Here is a 24,989-nt window from a genome sequence, read left to right on the forward strand (position 1 = left end):
TTTAATGATGAAGTAACTGAGTCTGAGAACCCTAAGATTCCACAGCTGGAAGATGACAACCTACACTCTTCCCCTCTCTGCCTAGTGACAGAATCTCAGCACAGATCAGAGCACAGCTGCAAGGAGCCATCCTGGTAACAGATAAAAACAAGCTGAACCAGCCAAAAGTGCTGACATTGAGCAGTGTGTGTGCGCTAAGTCACTTCAGTCATGTCTGACTCTTTGCAACGCCATGGACTGAAGCCCTCCTGGTTCCTCTGTCCATGGAATTCTCCAAGCAAGAACACTGGACAAGGTTGCCATGCCCTCCTCCAGGGGATCTTCCCAACCCAAGGATCAAACCCAGGTCTCTGTACATCTCTTGAATTGGCAGGCGAGTTCTGTACTAGCACCACCTGGGAGGGCTTCCCTGGCAACTCAGATGGTAAAGAATGCAATGTGGGAGACCTGGGTTCAATCCTTGGGTTGGGAAGATCCCCTGGAGGAGGGCATGGCAACCTTGTCCAGTATTCTTGCTTGGAGAATCCCATGAACAGAGGAGCCTGGCGGGCTATAGTCCATGGGGTCGCCAAGAGTCAGACATGACTGAGCACAGCGCCACCTGGGAAGCCCATTGAGCAGAGTCTGGGGGTATGAACCGGCTCTTTTTTCCTCTACTAGTTCCAATGTCTTGCTATTTCTCTCTCTTTCTGACCTCAGCATTTGGGATAACACTTTCTAAAAACTACCATTCTCCAATACAGAAGTCAATAAAATAAAAAGGTAAAAATAAAAAACAAGCAAAATGTAGTATATGAACATATGAAATATTACTCAGTCTTGAAAAGAAAATAGAATTAACACATGCTACAACATGGATGAAGCTTGAGGACATTATGCAGTGACATAATCCGGACACAAGAGGACAAATGTTGCATGAACATGCTTATACAAGGTTCTAAGAGCAGTCAAATTCCTAGAGTTAGAAAGTAGAATTGTGATGGAGGGAGGGGAGAGTGGGAATGAGTGTTTAATGCATAAGGAATTTGGGAAGATGAAAAAGTTCTGGAGACGGATGGTGGTGGTGGCTTAACAATGTGAATGTAATTAACGCCACTCAACTGTAGACTTAAAAACGATTAAAATGGTAAATTTTATGTTACATCTATTTTACCACCCAGAAAAGAAATGTGATTATGCTATTCTCTTAAACCACATAGAAAATCCATGTGGGGAAAAAAACCCGAGGGAGATGAGTAGGACCAGGGTTGGCACAGAGCCCAGCTGTGAGAATTACCAGCTCACCCCTCACCCCAGGTATCTCTACCCTACCCACCACCTTCAACCTAAAGCAGTTGGTTGAAACCTTTGGTTTTGATTTTCTTCAAGAAAACATCTCATCCTCACGTCCGTAGATCCATGACAACTATAAGTTGCTTTCAAATGTAGTCAACAGATCAGATGGTGGAGATGGTGGCCCCATGACAACACTCACGGGTCCCAAATTGCCACTCTGCTGCTCTGAGTATATTTTCCACATGACGGGAATTTACACCCGGCTCTGGGGCCTGGTTTGGGGTAGCTTGAAGGACGTGTAGCTTCCCCTCATGACGTCACCCTCAAAAGTTTCAGGCCCTGTCCCCTAACCCACTCGGGTTCACTCAGTGACTGGTGAGGTAGACTCATCCAGTCTCCCTGAAGCTTGTGTTAGTTAGGTTGCTTTTGGAGTCAAGTAACAAAATATCTGGACTTGAGCTGGTTCGCCCAGTAAAGAAATGTGTTTTCTCATAAAAGTGGCAGGCCAGAGGGACGGCAGGGTCCAGGTGCTTTATGCATCTGGATAATTCCATCAAGATCTTGGCTCTTTCCATTTCTCTCCTCTGTTGTCATTTGTTGTTGTTTACTCACTAAGTTGTGTCTGACTCTTTGCAACCCCGGGGACTGCAGCACGCCGGGCTTCCCTGACCTTCACCATCTCCCAGAGTTTGCTCACATTCATGTTCACTGAGTCGGTGATGCTATCTAACCATCTCATCCTCTGCCGCCCTCTTCTCCTTTTGCCTCTACCAACCTCAATCTGCACTTTCTCCTGAGGCTGGTTCCCCTCCTGGTCAATAAAAAAGTTAAATAACCAAAATGCTGTTGACTTATGTACCCAGGAAGCTTGAGGGAATGATCCTAGCTTCATGCTCAGCTGGATCCAGGTTCAAACAGTGTCATCAGGGCTCTCTGTATCTCTCTCTTCTTATCCCTCACCTCAGCTCTGCTTTACTATCAGACAAACTTGATCCAGGTGGACACAAGATGGAAGTTCACAGCCTCTAGCCTACATCTCAGATACAGCTCCCAATGCCAATTTATGAAGAAGTGTCTTTCCCCAAACCTATAAGAAAAGATTTGTGGGGAACCATGATGGGCCCCATTCTTATAACATGCCATTCCTGAACCCATCAATAGCCTTCTAGTTGGACGAGCTTGAGTCACATGACTACTTTGGACCAGAGGAATTCCAGCCAGGGTAGAGGTGTTGGCCTATCTTTCATACCCAGAGGCCAAAAACCATGATCTGAAGAAGCTAGGAGACCATGAAGGGCTCTAAGATAAGCATCAAGTTATGCTCCAGGACCCCCAAACCACAGCTGTTCCCAAAGTCCAAAAGGACAGACAGCTGGGTGAGCCCCTTGTTTGCTCATCGGTATTGATTCAGTAAAGAAAGATGTGAGCTCCAGGATCTCTTGGGAGGCTGCCAGATAAAGAACCATGTGGTTTTTAAAACTCCTCTTGGAGCTCACACTCATGACAAATGCAATCATGGTTCTATACATCTGGCATCAAGAGACAGTAATCTTTCAGCAAGTTTGAAATCTCACTTGGTGTATTTTTTCTCAGCCTTATCACTAGAACTTCAAAGTTAACCCAAAGATACTCCTGAGTTAGTAGGAAGCTCAGCAGTATTTCTTTCCTGACAGATCTTTGAGCTCCAGCTCCAGCGATCTCCGGGAACACAAGGTGACTCCTCGTTGGGAAAATACTGCATTTGTCCCTTCCATAGGAAGGGCTGTTGCCCACCATATGGAGTGAGGCTTTTCCAAACCCAAGAAAGAAATATGTCCCCTTTGCTCCAAAACCCAAGAAGAAAGTAAAACACAGATTCTCACAAATAGGAGAGGGTTGAATTGTGTTTGTTATTCTCAGCTTCGAAGCAGCATTGATTACTTCTAGATGAAAAAAAAAAAAAAAAAAAAGAGTTCCATTTCTAATAAACAGTCACTCCACATCAGATTTATATACTTGAGCTTAAAGGAAGCCAAGTAAAGTTATCTGTTCTTGTTGTACCTGATTAACCTCAATACACAAATCCTACAAATCAATAGTTAATTAAAAATGTGGCACTGCCTCTGTAGTTCAGTTACCTCATCCCTCTGCAAACACTACCCACCTTGTATATTATGCAGCTAAAAGCCACGTGGGCCACCCTCTAGGACAATGTAGAATTGTACATACAAGAGAATAAACATATTTCCAAAATATTTCTTCTTGGGGACTTCAGATGTCATTTTGGGGCTGTATTTGTAACTCGAGGCTTTCCACAGAAGCTGCCCCGGGTGTTCTGCAGGCTGCTCAAGCCTTGGAATCACCCTCATATGGACATGAAGCCCATATTCTCTGCATAGTCGAGGTTTGTAAAGATGCTCCCTTGGCGATTTGAAGTACTGGGTTTCCATTTTTCAAACTGTCTCCGGGCTGAGAGCCTAAGAACTCACCCGAACCTCATATTCACCCACGCCTTCTAAGCTAAAAATAATCAAGAACAATAAGGCAAACCTGATTTATTTGTCATTTCCTGGTTACTGGTAACTCTTTGTTGGGTTTCTTTGTTTTTCACTTCACACTCTTTTCTGCTATAACTAAATCATCTATTTTGGGGGATAAATGTATGGGTGCCCTACCTTATTCCAAAGGGGAATTGGAATGGCTAAGAAAACAGTGCAATGGGGATAGCTTTGCCAGAACCATGCACTGAAGTAGACTCAAGTCACACACTGATTTCACAAGTGATTTCCTCTGGTGGTCCTGCCTATGCTCCCCCACCACCACCATCAGCCTTCTGGTAACAGACGCATCCACCCCTGCCCCTGGACTCAAGTTGGGCCAACCATAGTATTTCAAACCCCCGGTCTGCAGGTGGACAAGCAGCCCAGGAGAGTCTATCATAACCCCTTCCTGGGAGTTTTCATACTGGAACTGGAAACAAGAAGCCAATTTTCTTCTTGGTGACAAAGCCATCAGAACAAATGGCCAAGACACATCTGCCAAGATCCCCATCATACACAAAAACTCCATGCACGATAGGAGGAAAGAAACTAAGACATAGAAGTGAGAGATGGAAAGAAAACGGACAAGAGAGAGCTGCTCCGCGGTCTGGTTATTTCAGCCAACATGTTCCCTTTTCTGCTTCAGCGAGTCAAATGCTTAAGCCTGGAAAAAATACCTCATGAGGAGATGAAGACAAGACACCCACCCCTCTGGCCTTTACTGCAATCGATGTTTATATACTTTAACCTCAATCCCCAACGTAGGTGACAGAATCCAAAAGACCAAGAACCTCAGCAGCCAAGAGCAGAGGCTGGGACTTCCCTAGTGGTCCAGTGGCTAAGAATCCATGCTCCCAGAGCAGGGGGCCCAGGTCCAACCCCTGCCCAGGAAACTAGATCCCACACGCTGCAACTAAAGAGCCCACATACCACAGTGAACATCGAAGATCCCATGTGCCACAGCTAAGATGCACAAATAAATACAGAAAAAAAAAATTTTTTTTAAAGAGCAAAAGCTGTTGGTTCCTGCTCCTCCATCCTCCTGGGTTGTAGGAACTGGAAAAGATTTCACTAGTTTCTATAAACCAAACCCTACCCAGGATCTCGCAGAGAGGAGGACCTGACCACTTCTCTTGGATGGCCTGGGTTAGACTTTCAAGAACAGGAACTGGGCACTTGGTGGGCACCCTTAGCCAATGGGCTACCTAAAGAGAAGCAGAACTGTGGGAGGCAGGGAAACAAATTGGGTCTCCAAAGAGTCTAGGCAGAAGGAAGGGATCTGAGGATCCTGGGGGGTGGAGTATCAAAGAGAAACGGGGGGCCTTTGGGAGGACTGTCCATGGAGATGAGATAGTGGTTGTAGCCGTTTTATAGGAAGCCTGCAGCCTCAGAATGGGCACTGGAGACGGCAGTGCAGTTTGGACAAATGAACTCAGATCATCAGCAGTGGCTCCTGGAAGCCACTGTGCAGATGGAGAGTTAACTGAAGTGGTCCTGAGATAAGCCAAGAGCACCCACCTGCATGCCCAGCAGACAACAGCCTTCTCAGTCTTTACTAACAATAATTAACATGTTTTGAGCACTTTCTAGGCACCAGGAACCACGGTAAGAGTTTAGCAGGCATCATGTCGATTATTTCTTGCAATAAGCCTATGAGGTTAAAGATTCCACTTTTATCTCCATTCTACAGGTGAGGACTTGATTTCACCAAGTCAATGGCACAGTCAGGATTCCGAATGAATTCTTTCTGATTCCAAAGCTAAGATGCCAGGGTACCCTTCTGCCTGACCCTCCCAGTTCTCCTCCAAGACACTGGACTCTGTCGCTGACACCCACACCTTCAGGCCCCGGACAGCACCTTTGCTCCAATTCTCAGGCCACCAAAATTGGATCAAGGATCGGCACTGATTCAAAACTGCAATTGCTGGCTCTACGACCATGGCTGGACCACTCTGGATTGCATCAACCCCCACCAAAGCCTGCCTACATTCCCCACCGTCTCTTTACATAGTAATGAGAATGATGGGGTTCACAGCCCACTCGTTAAAGTTGACTCAGTTCCCCTAGCCCCACTCTGCTCAATCTCCCTGCCCTTCCCCATCAACCCACCCCAGGGAGGCCCAGAACACCTCATGGTCAAATCCACCTATGTATTGACAAAGGGTCACAATTTTCCATCTTAAGTTCAGAGCCAAGGTCTGTGCACTGGGCACAAATGAAAGAATGCTTTGGATTATTTCCAACGAAATGAAAGTAAAGAGCAGAGAAGAAATGAGGGAGACCAGGCCTGACACTGCACTGAGTCCCATAAAATGACAAATGCTGTACACTCATGTCAGGAAGCCAAGGCTATAAAAGCCACAAGTGAATTAGGAAGGAGTCCAAAGCAGTGATGTCATGTGAGAACACTGCTGCCTCGCAACAAGGCTGGTGCTCACTTCCTGGTCAGACAAGTTCTCAGACCCTGACGGTGCCACTGATCAGGAGAAGGTGGGGGAAAGGCAGAAATGCATCTCAAATGAATTCTGGAGTCACTGCTTCTCTCAGGGAAGCCAGGGTGATCAGGGAACACAGCCTCCCTCTCCTCCATGAAAAGCATTCCAAAACAGATATGAGAGTGGACATCTGTCGGTCTGTGGCCAACATCCCCATGAGCATCCTGTCATTGTGTACAGCCTTGTTGTTGTTGTTCAGTCGTTAAGTCGTGTCTGACTCTGTGACCCCACGGACTGCAGCACACCAGGCTTCCCTGTCCTTCACTATATCCTAGAGTTTGCTCAAACTCATGGCATCATCACGAATCAGTGATCCCATCCAACCATCTCATCCTCTGCCACCCTCTTCTCCTTTTGGTTTCAATCTTTCCCAGCATCAGGGTCTTTTCCAATGAGTTAACTCTTTGCATCAGGTGGCCAAAGTACTGGCGTTTTAGCTTTAGCATCAGTCCTTCCAATGAATATTCAGGACTGATTTCCTTTAGGATGGAGTGGTTGGATCTACTTGCAGTCCAAGGGACTCTCAAGAGTCTTCTCCAGCACCACAATTCGAAAGCATCAGTTCTTCAGGGCTCAGGCTTAAAAAAACTACATAATTTGTTCACAGCTCCACAAGAAAGGCTTATTTCTTCTCTTCACAGTATCAGCTGGGATGACTTCAGTGGGAGTGGAGGGGCCATTGTCAAGACAGCTCATTCTGTGGCTGGAGAGTTGATGCCAGTGTCAGCTGAGAGCCCAGACGGGGCTGTGAGCCAGAGGCCTCAGCTCTTCCACGTGGGCCTTGCCGTGGGCTGCTTGGTGGCTGAGTTCCAATCGTGAATTTGCAGAGAACTTGGGCTCCAAAGTCACAGAGAGCTACTGCCACTGTGTCCTATTTGTGGAAACAGATTTGAAGGTACTCCACCTCCCCATGGGGGTATGACAGGTTTCTAGAAGAATCCCTATGATGGGAGATAGCACTGATATTACTACCACCACAACCAACAGGGTATTTCATGACTTCACCAGGCTGTCCTAACTTACAAAGTGAAAGTGTTAGTTATTCAGTTGTACCTGACTCTTTGCGACCCCATGGACTGTTGACTGCCAGGCAAGCCAGTAACTTACAAACCAGACTTTAAAATAACCACTTCAACCAACCACCGACAAAGACTCCAACTAAGAGTTTTAGAAAACCACTGGACTCATAGAATGGAAACCAGAGACAGTAAAAGTCACTCATGAAGCAGGCTCAGAGAAGGGAAACTCTCCAAGATATTTACATATTTTCACTTCATTTCCCTACAATGCCTGAAGCTCTACTCATTACAAACTCATTTGAGATAACTAGTAACCAATTAAAAAATGCAAACACCTCGGGGTCTAGCCTGAGTCCTCCAAATGGTCCTGTAATTGTGATTCATCAAGGATTTCCTCCTGCCCCCTGCTGAGAGGTAGCTACAAGGGGAGACTGGAGAAGAGTAACTGTTGCTAAAAGCCCTTACAGATAGAGACCTGGGTAAAGGAGAAAGTGGAGCTCAGCAGAGGATGTAGGGAGGTAAGTTTGGTTATGCATCAGAACAAGCACCCTGGTTTGGGGCTCTACAACTGATGCTTTAGAACTGTGATGCTGGAGAAGACTCTTGAGAGTCCCTTGGACAGTAAGGAGATCAAACCAGTCAGTCCTAAAGGAAATCAACACTGAATATTCACTGGAAGGACTGATGCTGAAGCTGAAGCTCTAATACTTTTGCCACCTGATACGAAGAGCCGGCTCATTGGAAAAGACTCAGATGCTGGGAAAGATTGAAGGCAGGAGGAGAACAGGATGACAGAGGATGAGATGGTTGGATGGCATCAACAACTCAATGGACATGAGTTTGAGCAAACTCTGGTAGACAGTGAAGAACAGAGAACCTTGGTGTGCTGCAGTTCATGGGGTCACAAAAAGTCAGACACACCTGAGCAGCTGAACAACAAAATATAGCCCCAATCAGGCTGCAAGATCCGTCGCTCCTGGTAGGTCAAGTCACTTTCCAAAACACCCTGGCACAGCTGTGCTGATGGCCAGCTCCACTGGCAGCCGGTGGAGCCACGACTCACGCTGTCACCACTCCCCCCAGACCTCTCCTGTGAGCACTTTGAATCAACACAACAGGAATGGACTTTTGCTGCAGACTGGCATATGCTGCCAAGAGCATGGTTCCTCTCTGCTCAGAAAGGAAAACCCTCCAGCTGTTCACACCTACAAGAGGCCACAAGAAAATATTTTTATTCTGCTATAGCCATGAGGCTGGACGCATTTTCTCCAAGGGGTGCGTTTCTCTCTCAAGAGTTAATTTGCACTCTGAGGTACCATCTGTCTGTTCTCCAGCTGACTTTTCAAAGCATCGCTGCTCCCTAAATGGTCACCAGCCATGCCCTGCAAGCCCCCAGGTGATGCTGAACTCAAGTGAAAAAGCAGGAGGTTTCAGGGGAATTCCATTAGGCATCTTAGAATCTCAGTATGCGATGAATTTTTTTTTCCCCAAGCTCTGGGCCAAACCAGAGGTTGAGAAAAATTCCTTACAAAGATTACTTGTTTGTAATCTGCTTTGGTGTTGGGAAGGATCTGCGGGCAGTGGAAAGGGGCCCCTGACTGAGTATCAGGTGGTTTTCTGAAATACTTCCTCCATCAGACAACCCTTAAGTTAAAGACTAGAATGGGATATACGAGTTCTGTAGGTGATGAGGCAAACGGTGGAAGACTGTTCCACGCGGAGAACCAGCATATCCAAAGACTGAGAAGTAGAAAAGTGTTTGAGGAGCTGAAAGAAGTTCATATAATTGTTGGAATAAGGGGTGAGGAATGTAGAAGTAAGCTGGACCCAAACCAAAGAGGTTCTGATCAGCCATGTCCATCGTGTGGACACAGGGAGCCAGAAGGTGCCCTTAAGCAGAGGAGTAAAGTCCTCTTTGTACTATAAAAAGAGGAATCTGGGGGCGCCCCTGGCAGTCCAGTGGTTAAGACTCTGTGCTTCCACTGCAGGGGGCCAAGATTCAATCCCTGGTCAGGCAAGTAAGATCCCACATGCTGGGGTGCAGCCAAAAAAATAAAAGCAGAAATCTAAGACTCCCCTGGTGGTCCAGTGGTTGAGTCTGCCTGCCAATGTAGAGAGTCTTCCCTGGTCTGGGGAGATTCCAGAGACTATGGGGCAACTAAGCCCTCACACAGCAACTACCAAAGCCCATGAACCACAGCGCCCACGCTCTTCAACAAGAGAAGCCACCACAATGAAAAGCCCATACACCGCAGCTAGAGAGCAGCCCTGCTCGTCACAAGTCGAAAAAGCCTGTGTGCGGCAATGAAGACCTAGCACAGCCAAAAAATAAAAATAAATAACTAAAAGTTTTTAAGAAGAGAAATCTGGCTAGAGGACGGATAGGAAGACAGGATATCAGGTGGGAGGCTGCAATAATCCAAGTGAGATGAGATAGTTGGCCACACCAAGGTTGTAGCAAAATGGATGGAGGAGAGAAGGTGGATTAACTTGACAGAGGTGGGGTTGAAGGAAGAATGCAGGATGGTGTCTAAGCTTTTTGGAAGAGTGATGGTGGGGTGAGTTGGACCTGATGAACCCAAGCATAAAAGGAGGTCAGGAAAGGAAGGGTAAGCTGAGGTCAGTGCAAGAGGGACATTCAAGTGGAGGTGACTCAAGTGCTGTTTGATACACAGAGTGGGTCATGCAGAAAGTTCCAGAAGGTAAATAAAGACTGAAGTGTTAGGGAACTGTTGACCAAAACCACCCACCTTGGCCAGGCACAATGATGACCACTTATGTGAGCTGTCTCACAAGAGGTCCCAATAGGGAACACTGTACTGCTGCGAAAACTAACGTGGAGAATTCAGAAGTGGGAGGAGACACCAGGCCACATATTCTACCGACTTCCCAGAATCCTTCTCCCTGGGATCCGTCTTGGCTGAGAGATGCTCTCACCACCAGAAAGGACCCTGAGTCAGACCAAAGGTGTGACTAGCAAGATAACTGGCCAGAGACAAACCAGAAACTAGCCCCATTACAATAAAACAAACAAACAGACAAAGCAACCTGAGGCTGTGAGCCACGTGGCAGAGCAGTTCTCCAGGTTTCCCTTACCCTGCTGCCCTCCCCAGCCACCCCTTCCCAATAAGGTCTTTTTTTTTTTGTCATTGTATGTTTATCCTTGGACAATTCATTACCAAGTGTTAGACAAGAGCCCACTCTCAGGCCCTGGAAGGGGTCCCTCTTCCTGCAACAGAAGGACCCTGGGAGTAGGTGATTCCCCAGAATAAGGTTCAGAGGAATAAGAATAGAACCCAGGGGACAGGTGAAGGGACCTGTGATTAAAACCAACCAACCTTCAGATACCTTCCCCAAAAGACCCACTGATTGTCGGTGCCCTCAGTATGACTTAGTCAGGACCATATTTAAATATCACATTCAAAATAACTGAAAACATTTAATCCTCCCTTTTTTAAAATTAAATCTAAAAAACAGGAGTTCAACTTATTGCACAGACCCTGAAGCAATTTTCCAGCAAGTGTCTATCAAACAAAAATCTGATCTGACTCAAGAGGGTGTCACATCAAGTGTAAGAATCCAATTCCATTGTCTGTAAGAGCCTTTCTGCCAGGTACAAGACCCTAATCCAGTTGAAGTGATTTTCCATTGATTAACAGGCTGGGAATACACACGTTGTTGGTTTTCTGAGATTCCTTCCCTCTATCTTGATGCAAGCTGTGTATAATTTTCACAGTCAAAAAGTTCCCAAACGTCAAAATAAAAATGACGCTTGGTCACTGGGGAGGCAGAGTATAGGTCAGTGACCTTGATTATTTCTTAACTGTGAGGAGCCATTCATGTTAGTGAATAAGCAAATCTGTTTGCATAACCAGATTTTTATAGGCTACTGGGAATAAAGGTTTTCCTAAGTGGATGATTTGTACAACGATAGCCTTTGGGTCTCTGATGGTACAGCTCTGATGAGGAAATGTTCCTTTAATTATGTGGAAGGCCAATTACCATGTTATAGCCACATTGTTTTGCAGATTGCATACAATTTCACCATTTCCATAGCTTCAGCACTATAATTCTAGAGAAAATGCAGGCACCAAGAAGACACTTGAGGCACATTATGCTGGAGATGAAGATGTTTTAGCGAATTCAATTTAAGCTACAACATTAAAGTTATTTTGTTGAATAAAACATAACGCAATAATGAGCTTGTGTATGTCAACTCTATAGTGGAGGTAATAATAGCTCAAGAGAGAGCGTCCTCTCTCTCCTTTTTCATGCTCATTAGAGTAATAGATTATGCTATGGAGAGAACCTTGCTCTGATATGTGCTTCATCTCAGGTTAAGTGTGTTTCTTGCAACTGTACTTCATGGGGGGAAAAAAAACAGTAAAGGGACTAATTTGGGAGCCATTCACATAAGTGCTACTACTTGGTATTTTTTATCCACTGAGATTTCTTGTTCCTGATGCCAACTAGGAACGGACTTTCTTGAAAAGTGCAGATTAATCACTGTCTTTTCCTACTCAGCACTGGGAGGTTTGCGGAGAGAAATTTAAGAAATCAGTAGAGTGGAGATGGGGAAGAACATGATGGCAGAAAGGTGAAATGATTGCAGTCTTGATCTCAATCCTGCCACTTAACAGTGGAACCAATAACTTCCCTTCTAGAACTCAGTTGTTCTTGTCTGTGAAATGGAGGAGTAGGAGGGTCTTCAAGGCTCCCTCAAAGTACTATCATTCCACGATCACATCCTGAACACGCGGGAAGACTACGTTTCCCAGCCTCCCTTGTGATTACCACGTGACCACATTTCCACCAACAGAAATGTAAGAAATCATATGTTGCTTTTGAGCCAAGGTAATTAAAAGCAAGTGTGGGTTCTCCATGCTTCCTCTGTTTCCCATCCATATGGCTACAAGAGATGGCAGATTTACAGGATGGAAACCTCCAAGATCTCTGAAACACTGCTGGAAAAGGGCCACCAAAAGAGCCCCTGACTTGCACTGGACTGTGAGGGTGATATTAAATGGTTATTGTGGGAAACCTCTGACTTTCCAGGATTTCTTTGTCACAACAGTACTGTCTAGTGTTATCTTGACTAACATATAAGGTTCTGAGAGATCTGAAGACAGAGAAAGAAGTTAGACTTCAATTACACTGCTAATCTTGACTACGTATTTAAAAATTAAACAGATCATCCTATAAAACAGACCATCCATATTTCTTTTAAGCATGCATGGCACATATGCAAAATATTAAGCACATATAAAACCATAAGAGAAATCACAACCAAACCTCCATAATTGGCATGATACAGATGACATTTTCTGACTATAATGCAGCAAAATTAGAAACTGACAGAAAAAAAGACAGTTAAAACACAAGCATACAGAACAGTCTTTTGGACTCTGTGGGAGAGGGAGAGGGTGGGATGATTTGGGAGAATGGCATTGAAACATGTATAATATCATATAAGAAATGAATCGCCAGTCCAGGGTGGATGCATGATACTGGATGCTTGGGGCTGGTGCACTGGGACAACCCAGAAGGATGGTATGGGGAGGGAGGAGGGAGGGGGGTTCAGGATGGGGAACACACGTATACCTGTGGCAGATTCATGTTGACGTATGGCAAAACCAATACAATATTGTAAAGTAATTAACCTCCAATTAAAATAAATTTATATTTTAAAAAACACACAAGCATACATTTGTAAAATTAAAAATACCCTTCTGAATAATCTATGAGTTAAAGAAGAAATCACATTAGAAATTACTAAATATTTATAACTGAAAGACAACAAAACTATATGTCTTTTTTCACATGGACTCATTCAGCTACTCGGCTTTCACTTTCATCATGTCATTCTAGGAGGCAGTGGTTGCTTTATTTCAACCCTACCTACTCTCATAGCAACTTGTAATTGATAAGAACATTCTTATTTCTTCAAGAGAGCTAAACACTGAGCTGAATTGCGCAGCAATATGACCATGGAAGGAACAGCGATGTGTTACTGGTGGGCAGGACAGCAGGGGCGGGGGACGGTAAGCACGCACATATTTGCACACTTGTGCTGGGACAGACACAAACGCTCCCCCTGGCAGCTCTTTTGCTATGTTGAGCATCCAGACAGAAACTAAAAGTCAATCGCTGAGCTATCTCAACACTCATTTTAACTTTTGGCAGCAAGTTGTAACTGAGAGATAGAAAGAGACAAGAGTTAAAATAATGTACGTGTGTTCACACGTGCCCAGTTGCTTGGGTCAGATCTGACTTTTTGCGACCCCATGGACTGTAGCGCTCCAGGTTCCTCTGTCCATGGGATTCTCCAGGCAATTCTACTGGAATGGGTTGCCATGCCCTCCTCCAGGGGATTCTCCCAACCCAGGGATGGGATCAGCGTCTCCTGCATCATTCTTTACTCACTGAGCCACCTGGGAAGACCAAAATAATGTACACACGTGTGTAAAAGAAAATGATGAAACCAATTGTATATTTATTCCTCTTTAGCTCTCAGGTCAGTTGTGCTATCATATACCAAGGGGCCACATACAAACTTGTTCCTGGGGTAGTGTCCTCGCTAGAAGCCACCACACAAGCTAGCCTGTGGGGCAAGCACATGCTCATGGAACCATGTGCAGGAAGGAGCTTCAGAAGGTGCTTCCCTCCGGGAAGGAGGGATATGGGATCAGGTGAGATGGCTTGACTGTATCTGTGATGTTGTTTCTTAAGAAACCAGAAAAGGTCTGAACCAAATATTGCAAAAGTTATGTTGTTAATCGGTGTATTATTTTCTTATTGTCTGGGGTTTTTGCCTGCATGGGCTTATTACTCTCAGAAAAAAGGTGTGAAAATCTGATAATGTGAAATACCAAAGTTCTGGTGTGTGACAGGGAGGGCTCTCTCTTGCTGATAACATGTGGACACAGCAGGTCAAAAGTACTTTTTTATTGTTCTGGAGCCGCTCAGTGTCAGAGTTCCACAGCAGTGGGCTGAGTCAGCTCGTTCTCAGCCACTCAACCTTCCAGAACATCATCTCTGCAAATCTGCAGTGCAACGCTGATTTCTGAGATCACCCTCTGGATGAAAACGAACCACGTCTGGGGGTGGGATGGGATACCATCTCCACAACAAGCAGCAACAACAGTAGAAGCCCAGGCTTTCCCGGGTGGAGGCAGGGGGTGGGGCCCTGTCCTCGGAACACAGGTGTTCCAAATGTAACATCTGTGATGGATTCGCCTCTCTGTTTCGTCCCACACAGGAATCTCATTAACAGATGTTCCCATGTTTTACTATACAGAGTGAGGTAAGTCAGGAAGAGAAAAATAAATACCGTATATTAACGCATATGTATGGAAGCTAGGCAGATGGTATTGACGAACCTATTTGCAGGGCAGCCATGGAGGCGCAGACATAGAACAGACTTATTGTCATGGGGGTCGGGAGAGGGGAGGTGCGTACCAAGGAGGAGGTGGGACTAACGGAGAGAGTAGGGTGGAGATACATACACTAACATAAAGAGAGAGCCGGCGGGAATTTGCTGTGTGAACCAAGGAACTCAAACGGGGCTCTGTGAAAACCTAGAGGGGTGGGATGGGGGAGGAGGTGGGAAGGAGGTTCCAGAGGTAGGGGGCATAGGCACACCCACGGCTTATTCATATTGATGTATGGTAGAAACCAACACGATATTGTAATTATCCTTCAATTAAAAATAAATTAAGAAAAAAGAGAAAAAAATTCTACCATGTTTAAAACTTTAAAATCTCTCCTTTGGCATATATGATGTCTGGGTTTTACTTCTGTATAACCGAGGCTATGGAGGCGGGAGCAGGGGCAGGGTGGGGGGGGGGGGGGTGAGGGGCAGGTGTAGATAAAACAAGGTTGGCCACAAGCTAGGAATTGTTGAATGGCATCATGGTTACACAGCAGGCATTAAACTACTCTACTTTTTATATATTTGAAGTTTTCTGGAATAAATTTTTAACCACTTTAGAGCAATTTGGAAATAACTAATAAAATCACATTCCCTGTGACACAGCAATTCCACCTCTTGAAATTCACCAGATATATTAGCAAAAGTGCCAAATAAAGTGTTATTCCTTGTAGCACTGGTTCTAAGAGCAAGATGCTGGAAACAAGTTGTGTTCTTCAGGAGAGGATTGGTTAGGGACTTCCCTGGTAGTCCAGTGGCTAAAACTCCAAGTTCTCAATACAGAGGGCCCAGGTTCAATCCCTGGTCAGGGGACTAGGTTCTGAATGCTGCAACTAAGAATTCAAATGCCAAAACTGAAAAAATTCCATGGGCCGAAACTAAAAGATCTTGCATACTGCAACTAAGGCCTGCAGCAACCAAATAAATAAATATTCAAAAAAAAAAAAAAGAGGCGGTTAGTTAAATTATAGCCCATCAAACAATGGAATAGATCTGTGCAGCAGATAAAAGGTAAAGAACTTTCTAGGTCCTAACATGAGACAAACTCCAAGATAAAATGTGATGGGCAAGATAATGTGCCCCCCAAAAAATGTCTATGTTTTATTCCTGGAACCTGAAAATATGTCCCCTCACGTGGTAAAAGGGATTTTACATGTAGGATTAAGTTAAGGATTTTGTGATCAGGAGATGATTTTGGATTATCCAGGTGAGTCCAGTGCATCACAAGAGACCTTATAAAAGGGGGAAAGAAGGGTCAGAGCCAGAGAGGGATCTGAGGATGTTACGCTGCTGAGTTTGAAGGGGCCCTGAGACCAGGAACACAGGTACCTCTAGAAGATGCACAAGGCAAGGCAGCAACTTGGTTTTAACCCAGGGAGACCCACTGGGGATTTGGGGCCTCCAGAGTATACAAAAAATAATTGGTGCTCTTTTAAGTACTAAGTTATAGCAGCAGGAGGAAACCAACACATCATGGAAAAAATTAGATGCAAAACAGGTTTACAGCTTCATTTACAGGAGATGGTATGTAGAGGTGTAGATATAGTTTAAATATACTTTCTGGAAGGAGACAAGAAACTGATTGCCTGTGGGGAGAACTGGAGGCAGAATAAAAGGGATGGAAGTGGGCCTTTTCCATGTGTCCCCCTAAGTCTGTTCAGAATGCCCTAACAGGATCCATAGGCTGGATGCCTTACAAACAAGAGAAATTTCTTTCTTGCAGTTCTGGAGGCTAGGAAGTCCATGGACAAGGTGCCAGCAGATTTGGTGTCTACTGGCTCAGAGACAGGCGTCTTCTGGCCGTATCTTCACATGGCAGAAAGGAGTGAGGGGGCTCTCTGGGGTCTGCTTTGTAAGAGCACTAGTTCCATTCATGAGAGGGCCACCCTTATGACCTAATCACCTCTCAAAGGCCCCACCTCCTAATCCCAGCACATGAGGGGAGGTAGGGTTTCAACATATGAATCTGAGGGGCGGTGGTGCGAGACGGGACACACACATTCAGCCCTTTGTATTAATACCTTTTTGAGTTTTGTACCGCTTGAATGTTTTGGCTAGGGAAAATAATAAAATTTCAATTAAAATAAACTTCCCTAGGGAGTTCCCTGGTGATCCAGTGGCTAAGACTCCACACTCCCGGTGCAGGGGACCCCGGTTCAATCCCTAATCAGGAAATTAGATCCCACGGGCCACAGCTAAGACCTGGTGCAGCCAAACAAATAAATTTTGTTGTTGTTGATGATGTTTTTTAATTTAAATTTATTTATTTTAATTGGAGGCTAATTACTTTAAAATATTGTATTGGTTTTGCCATACATCAACATGAATCCGCCACGGGTGTACACGTGTTCCCCATCCTGAACACCCCTCCCTCCTCCCTCCCCATACCATCTCTCTGGGTCATCCCAGTGCACCAGCCCCAAGCATCCTGTATCCTGAATCGAACCTGGACTGGTGATTCGTTTCTTATATGATATTATACATGTTTCAATGCCATAAATTTTTAAAAAAGAAAAAAAATTAAAACCCTCCCTCTATTACCATGACATGCAGATTTTCAAGGTTTGGATTATTTTTACATGTATAATAAGCTCAAGAAGCATGGAAACGAGCGATCACTGCTCAGTGGGCGGGGCTCCTGGCTGAGAAACAGACAAAACTAGGAGGAAAGTCTGGCCAGATTTCATTGACTACACAGCATTCACCAGCTCTCAAAGGGAGTTGGTCAGTGGCCCCTTTCAGGACTGACTTGGGATATTTCTCCCAAATAATAAATAAGCCCGCACTACAGACCTTCTCCAGTCTCCTCAGGGCTCTTCTCCCTCCCCCAACACATCCCCAAATGGCAGAAGGAACAATGCCAAAGACACCTTTCCTGGAGTCTGTTCTTCCGTGCTCCACGTGGGACATAGCTAGACTCTGCAACACCCCTGTTTGACCTAAAAAAGTCCTCAATTCCCCTGATTTTATACATCAGCTAGGAGGCTTCCCAGGTGGCGCAGTGGTAAAGAATCTGCCAGCCCCTGCAGGAGACGCAAGAGACAAAATTTCTATCCCTGAGTCAAGGAAGATCCCTTGGAGTAGGAAATGGCAACCCACTCCAGTACCCCTGCCTGGAAAATTCCGTGGACAGAGAAGCCTGGCAGGTTTAAGTCCATGGGGTCACAAAGGGACATGACTGAGTGACTGAGTGTGTGAACACACACACACGGGACCAGTGGAAGACTGTAATAGTCCCAGGCAAAAATGCTTCCAGACCTAAAATGATTAGCTTTATGGAAGTTATTATGCAAATGTATGGCCATTTCAAAGCTATTCAGCCTTGTAAAAGCCTAGCAGAGAAAGAAGAGTCAAGTTGGATTCAAAAGTTTTTGATTATCCAAGTTCACTCCAATTCTAATTTGAATATTAAAATGCACTACAATTATTATGTGACCCCCGTACCCTCAGATCTCTTTGAGCCTTACTTTTATCATGCTCAAAATCAGGGTGGTGGAGAGCTGACTAGAGAACAAAGGTCGGCCTAGTGTTATCAGTCCCTGGGGGTTTTCTCTCCCCTCACCTTTGCACCTGGACCACAGCATCAGCCTGATCACTTGTACAACTGAGAGGAGGCAGCTGCAGGCACGCCCAAGCTCAAAGACTATGAGCCGGGTCCAGACTGGAGCTCCTCACAACCCAGAAATAGACAGGAGAACATTGACTCAGCACTTGCTACCAGCCGGACATACTTCAAAATATATTACTTGTGTTAACACATTTATTCCTCTAGGCAACCCTATGAGACAGATATTGTTATTACTAACCACTCTGCCAAATGGGGAAATTGAGGCACCGCTGATGCTTGGCACCACTGGGCCTCCATCCAGTGATTCAACCACTCACCCCATCATCTCCTGGACCCATGTATGTTTCCCCTCTAAAGCAAATAGATCTGGTAATTTGGGATTTCCTAGGTATGACATGAACATATCCCACATGGATGGACAAAGGTTTGGACAGAATTAGACTGGACCCTTGAAATAACCTGATGTCGGCCTTGGCCTGGACATCCCTGGTGGCTCAGATGGTAAAGAATCTGCCTGCAGTGCAGGAGACAAGGGTTTGATCCCTGGGTCAGGAAGATTCCCCTGGAGAAGGGAATGGCAACCCACTCCAGTATTCCTACCTGGAGAATTCCATAGACAGAGAAGCCAGGCGGACTATAGTCCATGTGGTCACAAGGAGTCAGACATGACTGAGAGACTAGCACTTTCACTTTCTTCACTTCAACCTTGGCCCTGACAATGACAAAGTCAAGATCTTCCTGGATGAGTCCAAACCCGGCCAGATGAGTCCTGGACCCCACACCCAGCAAATGGCTTGGATGTGATGGTCTCATTCATTTTGGAGTAAAGTCGCCTCAAAACCAGCAGGACCAGCCAGCTGCTTACTTTCCACCCTCACGTGCTGCTCTTGGCAGACAAGAAGGAATTTTTAAAGACTAATTACACATTCTTTTTTATTGGTGCCATGTCTGTAGTATTTGCTGTCCCCAGCTGGTGCCACAGTAGGTGATATAAAAAGATGTATGAATAATGTACACAACAGCTTCAGAGTCATCAGAGAACCTTGCTGCCAAAACAGAGAAGGCACGCCGAGGCTGAGATAATGGATTTGAGAGGGAAGTCAGAGATATGCATATTCCTGCTCGGTTTTCCCTGAAATCTGTGGGCTACCATCAGCTTGAGGATGAGCAAGTGGGATCTGCATCCAGCCCTAGGGAAAGCTCCCATCAAGACAGCACAGGGTATTCAACGCAGCAATCCCACATCCGGAAATGCAACCCACCAAAATACAATCGCTGGTGTGCAAATATTTATGGACAAGGGTATGCATTTCAGCACTGTTCTAATTTTGGAGGGAAAAATAACAAAAGTTATTGATTTAATAGGGTTTCTCCAGAAAGACCCCCTCTTGGGACAGGAGCCCTCCAAACAGAGGCTGCCTTGTAATGAAACAACCCCTGATGTGAGCAGATGCCCGTAGGTCCTTATAACAAGATGATAGTGCTTTCCTGCACCAGGGTAACTGAATATAGGGACACAGAAGAGAGGAATGTGTCAGTTGGAAATTTATTTGGGAGAGTTGTGGTATGGGGTTGTTGGTCCATGGGTAGAGGTGCCTCCTCCACTCTTTCTCTCTTAGCTTCACTGACAGAGGTTGAGCAAGAGAGATGTTTGCTTTCCCAGCCTCCCTTATAGCTAGGGGCAGACACGTGACCCAGTCTTGACCAATGAGATGCAAAGGGAAGTCTCCTGTGAAAGCTGTCTCCCCCTTCATAAGAAAAATAATCTCATTTCGTCTTCTCCTTCCTGCTCCTCTCCTTCCTCCTCCTTTTTCTCCTTCCCTTTCTTCCTCCTTCTCCCTCTCCAGCCCTTTTCCTCGTTCACCTCCATCTCCTCCTCCTTCTTCTCTCCCTCTTCCCAGACCTTCGAATGGAGCTCTATAAAAGGCTTCCTGCTTGAGCCACAGCAGCCATCTTATAACCATGAGGAAAAGGCCAAGAGGATTGCAGAACCCCCAACCCAGAGCCCAGACATCATGAAACTTCCAAACCATCCCTAGAAACACCAACCTCCAGGCTTCCTGGGGATCTTCCCCATCACGTGCTAGGTTTTGGTTGCTTCAGGGTGAATGTGTCCTAACTCCTCTGTGGCCTGGCTGCCACAGAAGCACCCATTCAGCCTCAGAAAAGTCCTAGCCTTTTGCCTGGGCACTTGGAAATATCAAGACAATCCCTGTGGTAGGCTGCTGAAGAGTATACCCCCCACCCCCACCCCCACCAAATAATCACATTTACCCCAAACCTCAGAATATGACCTTATACGGAAATAAAGTCTTTGCATATATAATTCAGGTAAGAACTGAGATAAGGGTTTAGGGTGGGCCGTAAATCCGATGACAGTGTCCCTCTAAGAAAAGGACATACAGATATTCAGGGAAGAAGGTCATATGAAGAGGGAGGCAGGGACTGGGGTGGTACAGCCACAAGCCAGGGAATGCCAGGAGCCATCGGAACCTAGAAGAGGCAAGAAAGACTTCTCCCCTGAAGTCTTCCAAGGGGGCAGGGCCCTGCCAACCCTGATTCCATGCTTCTGGATTCAGAACCATGAGAACATATTTCTGTTACTTTAAGCCAGTCAACTGTGGTGATTTGAGGCAGCAGCCCTGGGAAGCTACAGAATTCCAAACTGTTCCGTGTCCCCAGCACCTGCTGGGACCCACTGGCGAAAATGCTATGCCTCCTGACCAGGCCAGGGGTACGACCACCTCACCCCCACCCACGGCCGGCAAAGCTCCTCCCTTTCCGCTTGCTCAGACTCATTCCTGCCTCCCCACTGGGCCTGCGATGGCAAGAGGCAGCAACACAGTGAGCCTTCGCTTTACACAAGTCTGGAGAGTCTGAGTCCTCAGTATAAGGGCCCCTTCCCAGGAGGGGCCTTTCATTTAATTCACACTTACAAGTAGAAAACGTGCCTTTCCCTAGATTACACAGAACTGAGAAACCTGTTGATGGGAGACACGATAAATAAGTGACGCTATGTTTACCAGTAAACATTACACTGAAGTTAAAAAGGAGTGAGGTATAGTGAGATATTTATAAATTCAGTAGTATACCATTTGGGATTTTCTTTAAAATAATATGAGGAGGGGGGAAGCAGATGGAGGGAACATCTAGATGAAATATGTCTGGCCAAGAGCTGATCATTGCTGAGTTGGGCACAGGAGGATTTATCCTACTGTTCTCTCTACTTTTGCATGTGTTTGAAAGTGTCTGTCATAAGGATTTTTTTTTAATGAGGTAGGCTTTCTGCATTGTCTTAGAAAGAGGTTGATGATATATTCTTATTTTAAAGAAGCAGCAAATTGAAGAATAATACGTGCAGTAAAACCCCACTTATTTGTGTGTGAGTACTTTATATGACTAAGTGTGGAGAATCATCTATAATCATTATTACAGGTAATAATTACAAGATGTATAATGATTTAATTATTAAATTTATAAATTCTGTAATAATCTATATGACAAACCCAGTAACAGTGATAAAATTTGGCCCGCCGTTGTTCTGTCTCAAATCACCATTTCTTTTCTACAACAGCACGTCTCAACTCTGTGATGACACAAAGGCCTGTGCATATTAAAACTCCATGGATATTTGCCAGGTATGTGGCCTCACTGCCTTGTACCTGTGGAGCCCGAGAACTTGCTGAATTCACCAAATGAGTAAGTGAGAGACTGGACCCCAGGAGACTCTGAAAGTTTATTACCATTCTGGAGCAGTTGGTTATTTACTTTTTTCAAAAAAAAAATAGAAATTCTGCTCTTGGCAGAATAGCCTGTGGGCTCAAGTGCAAAATTATAACATGAAGGCAGACCTTGGGAGCCGCCCAGACAGCCGCAAACAAGATCACAGGCTCAAAATCGATCGACACAAAACCCCTGCAAGCCTTCCCACCACGAAAAGTAGGTTTTGACAGAAGCATTTTGCTGGTACCCAGAGGTCGGCTCACAGGGGTGGCAGAGGGGAGGAGGAGGGAAGGCAGTACTTAGGTCAAGAGCAGTGGGGTCGGGGGGCTCCACCAGAAAGGGTCTGTTTTGCCAGGGAGTTGCTCTGCATTCAGCCCAAGTCATTATCAAACGGCCTGGACACAAGTGAGCCAGGCTCCAGGTAGGCACACTGGCTCAACACAGGGTGTGGTGCCTGACATCAGGGTTCTTCCCTTCCCTACCTGTATTGTAAGTTTAGAGATGTCCATCCTCTCAGCTGGAGGGGTGGAGGCGGGTGCGGGGTGTGGCAAGAGAAGACCAGAACTCGCCCAACCCAACACACACCATGCACCAACCACTACTTAAGTACAGGCTGAGAGCTTGGGCATTGGCGCCAACAGACCTGGGCCCCAGTCCTGGCTGGGCTCAAGTAGCTTTCATTCTCTAAGCCTCCACTTCATCTATAAAGTGGGGCATGATGATTCCTACTGGGCAAGGCTGATGTGAAGATTAAATGAGATTATATGCTTAAAATTAAATGAGATGATGTCCTAGAAGCAGACCCCTTGGGATAAGCGTTTGGCAGAGCACCAAAGAATTGATGCTTTTGAACTGTGGTGCTGGAGAAGACCCTTAAGAGTCCCTTGGACTGCAAGGAGGTCAAACCAGTCAATCCTACATGAGATCAACCCTGAATACTATTTGGAAGGACTGATGCTGAAGCTGAAGCTCCAATACTTTGGCCACCTGATGTGAACAGCTGACTCATTGGAAAAGACCCTGATGATGGGAAAGATTGAGGGCAGAAGGAGAAGAGGGTGGCAGAGGATGAGATAGTAGGATGGCATCACCAATTCATTGGACATGAACTTGGGCAAACTCCGGGAGATGGTGAGGGACAGAGAAAGCTGGTGTGCTGCAGCCCATGGGGTCATGAAGAGTCAGACATGACTTGGCGATGAAACAACAGCAAGATAAGTGGCTAACCTGGGAGACGATCTTCAAAAGCACTGAATGGGGAGTAGGGATGCAAGACAGTGGGGAAGCCAATACAGGAGGTATGATGAGCTGGTCCCTGTTGTGGGAAACTGAGGCAGACGACCTGGAGTAAGGCTCAGCACCTTGTCTGCTGAAGGGGAAGGAAGCTGGGCTGTGGAAAGAAGCTGCCTGTATTTGACTTTAGGATGTTCCTGGCGTGATAACAGTCTGGTGCATCTGGTCTACCCCCTGAGTGGCTGAGCAAGGAGGTGGTCATGGGAGCAAGAAGAAGCTCTGTGCTCACAGGAGTGCCTGCAACAGCCGCATGCTATAGTGAGCAAGAGAGCAGAGTTCGAAGCCGGGCTGCCTGTGGTGGATTCCTGACCCTACCACCTACAAACTGTGGGGCCTTGAGGGAGTAGGGGAGACAAGAGACCCCAGCTGGTAACCAGGGATGGTGACTGAACATAAGGACATGAAGGTGAGCAGCAAAGGTCACTGCACTGGGCCACAGTGTTCACGTAAAAACGTCAACCCAGTGATCCTTGAGAAACATGAGTGCTTGGTAATGTAAAACACAAGCCGAAGCAAGACAACAACCCCACAGACATGTAGAAAGGATGCTGTGAGTCACCTACAGCACTGATTCTCTAGAATCTGTGCACCAGGGTCACTAGGGAGGGTTGATAAAATGCAGGTTCCTGGGCTCTGGCACCAGAGATTCTAATACAGCCAGTCCCTGGTGGGGCCCAGGAATCTGTATTTTTAGGAAGTTCTCCTGGTGAGTCAATACAGGTGGAACACAGGACCCCATTTTGAGAAGTAAGGTGCTAACAGAACAAAAGTTTTCAGATCCCCTGGCAACACTACGTGGGTAAGAGATGCTTCCAAGAAGAGATCACTACTCAGCTTTTAAAATGAGCATGTACACGTGACCAGGCAATCCGAAAGGAAATCAACCCTAAATATTCATTGGAAGGACTGATGCTGAAGCTGAAGCTCCAATACTTAGGTCACCTGATGTGAATAGCCAACTCTGATACTGGGAAAGATTGAGGGCAGGAGGAGAAGAGGACAGCAGAGGATGAGATGGTTAGAGAGCATCACCGACTCAGTGATCATGAATTTGAGCAAACTCCGGGAGACAGTGAAGGACAGGGAAGTCTGATGTGCTGCAGTCCACAGGATCACAAAGGGTTGGACACAGCTGAGGGACTGAACACCACCAATATGTACACGTGAACTCACATGATATCCATGCACACATTAACACCACCAACAGTTAGGACTTGGAACACCAGTTGTGTTGACTCAACAAAATAAATGACTGTGTTCCTGACATACTCAGAAATTATCATAGAATAATTCATGTTCCACCACCAATTCTACCCTCCCCAAAACAAAACCCTTGAGAATGAACCAAGGTTAACGAGGCTGGTGGTTATCTGCTGAGTAAGTGCTAGCCACACAAGTTATACTGCCTGAAGGTGGATCCAATTTTTCCAGGAATGCAAGGAAAAATGTTTTCATGAGAACAGCCAGATGCCACAGGTCTGGGTGAGAAAGAGAGACAGCCGCGTTTCACCAGGACGAACTTGGAATTTGGTCTGGGGAAGGTAGCCGGCTCTCCAGACACCTTTGTTCGCTGTCTCAGATTCACTCTTTTCCCACTACATCTCCTGAGCCAAAGGCAGCAAGAGCACCTTCTCCAAACCTTTCTGTCACCTTGAGCGATGACACTCC

The sequence above is a fragment of the Budorcas taxicolor genome, chromosome 2 (assembly GCF_023091745.1).
Source record: "Budorcas taxicolor isolate Tak-1 chromosome 2, Takin1.1, whole genome shotgun sequence".
Lineage (NCBI taxonomy): Eukaryota > Metazoa > Chordata > Mammalia > Artiodactyla > Bovidae > Budorcas > Budorcas taxicolor.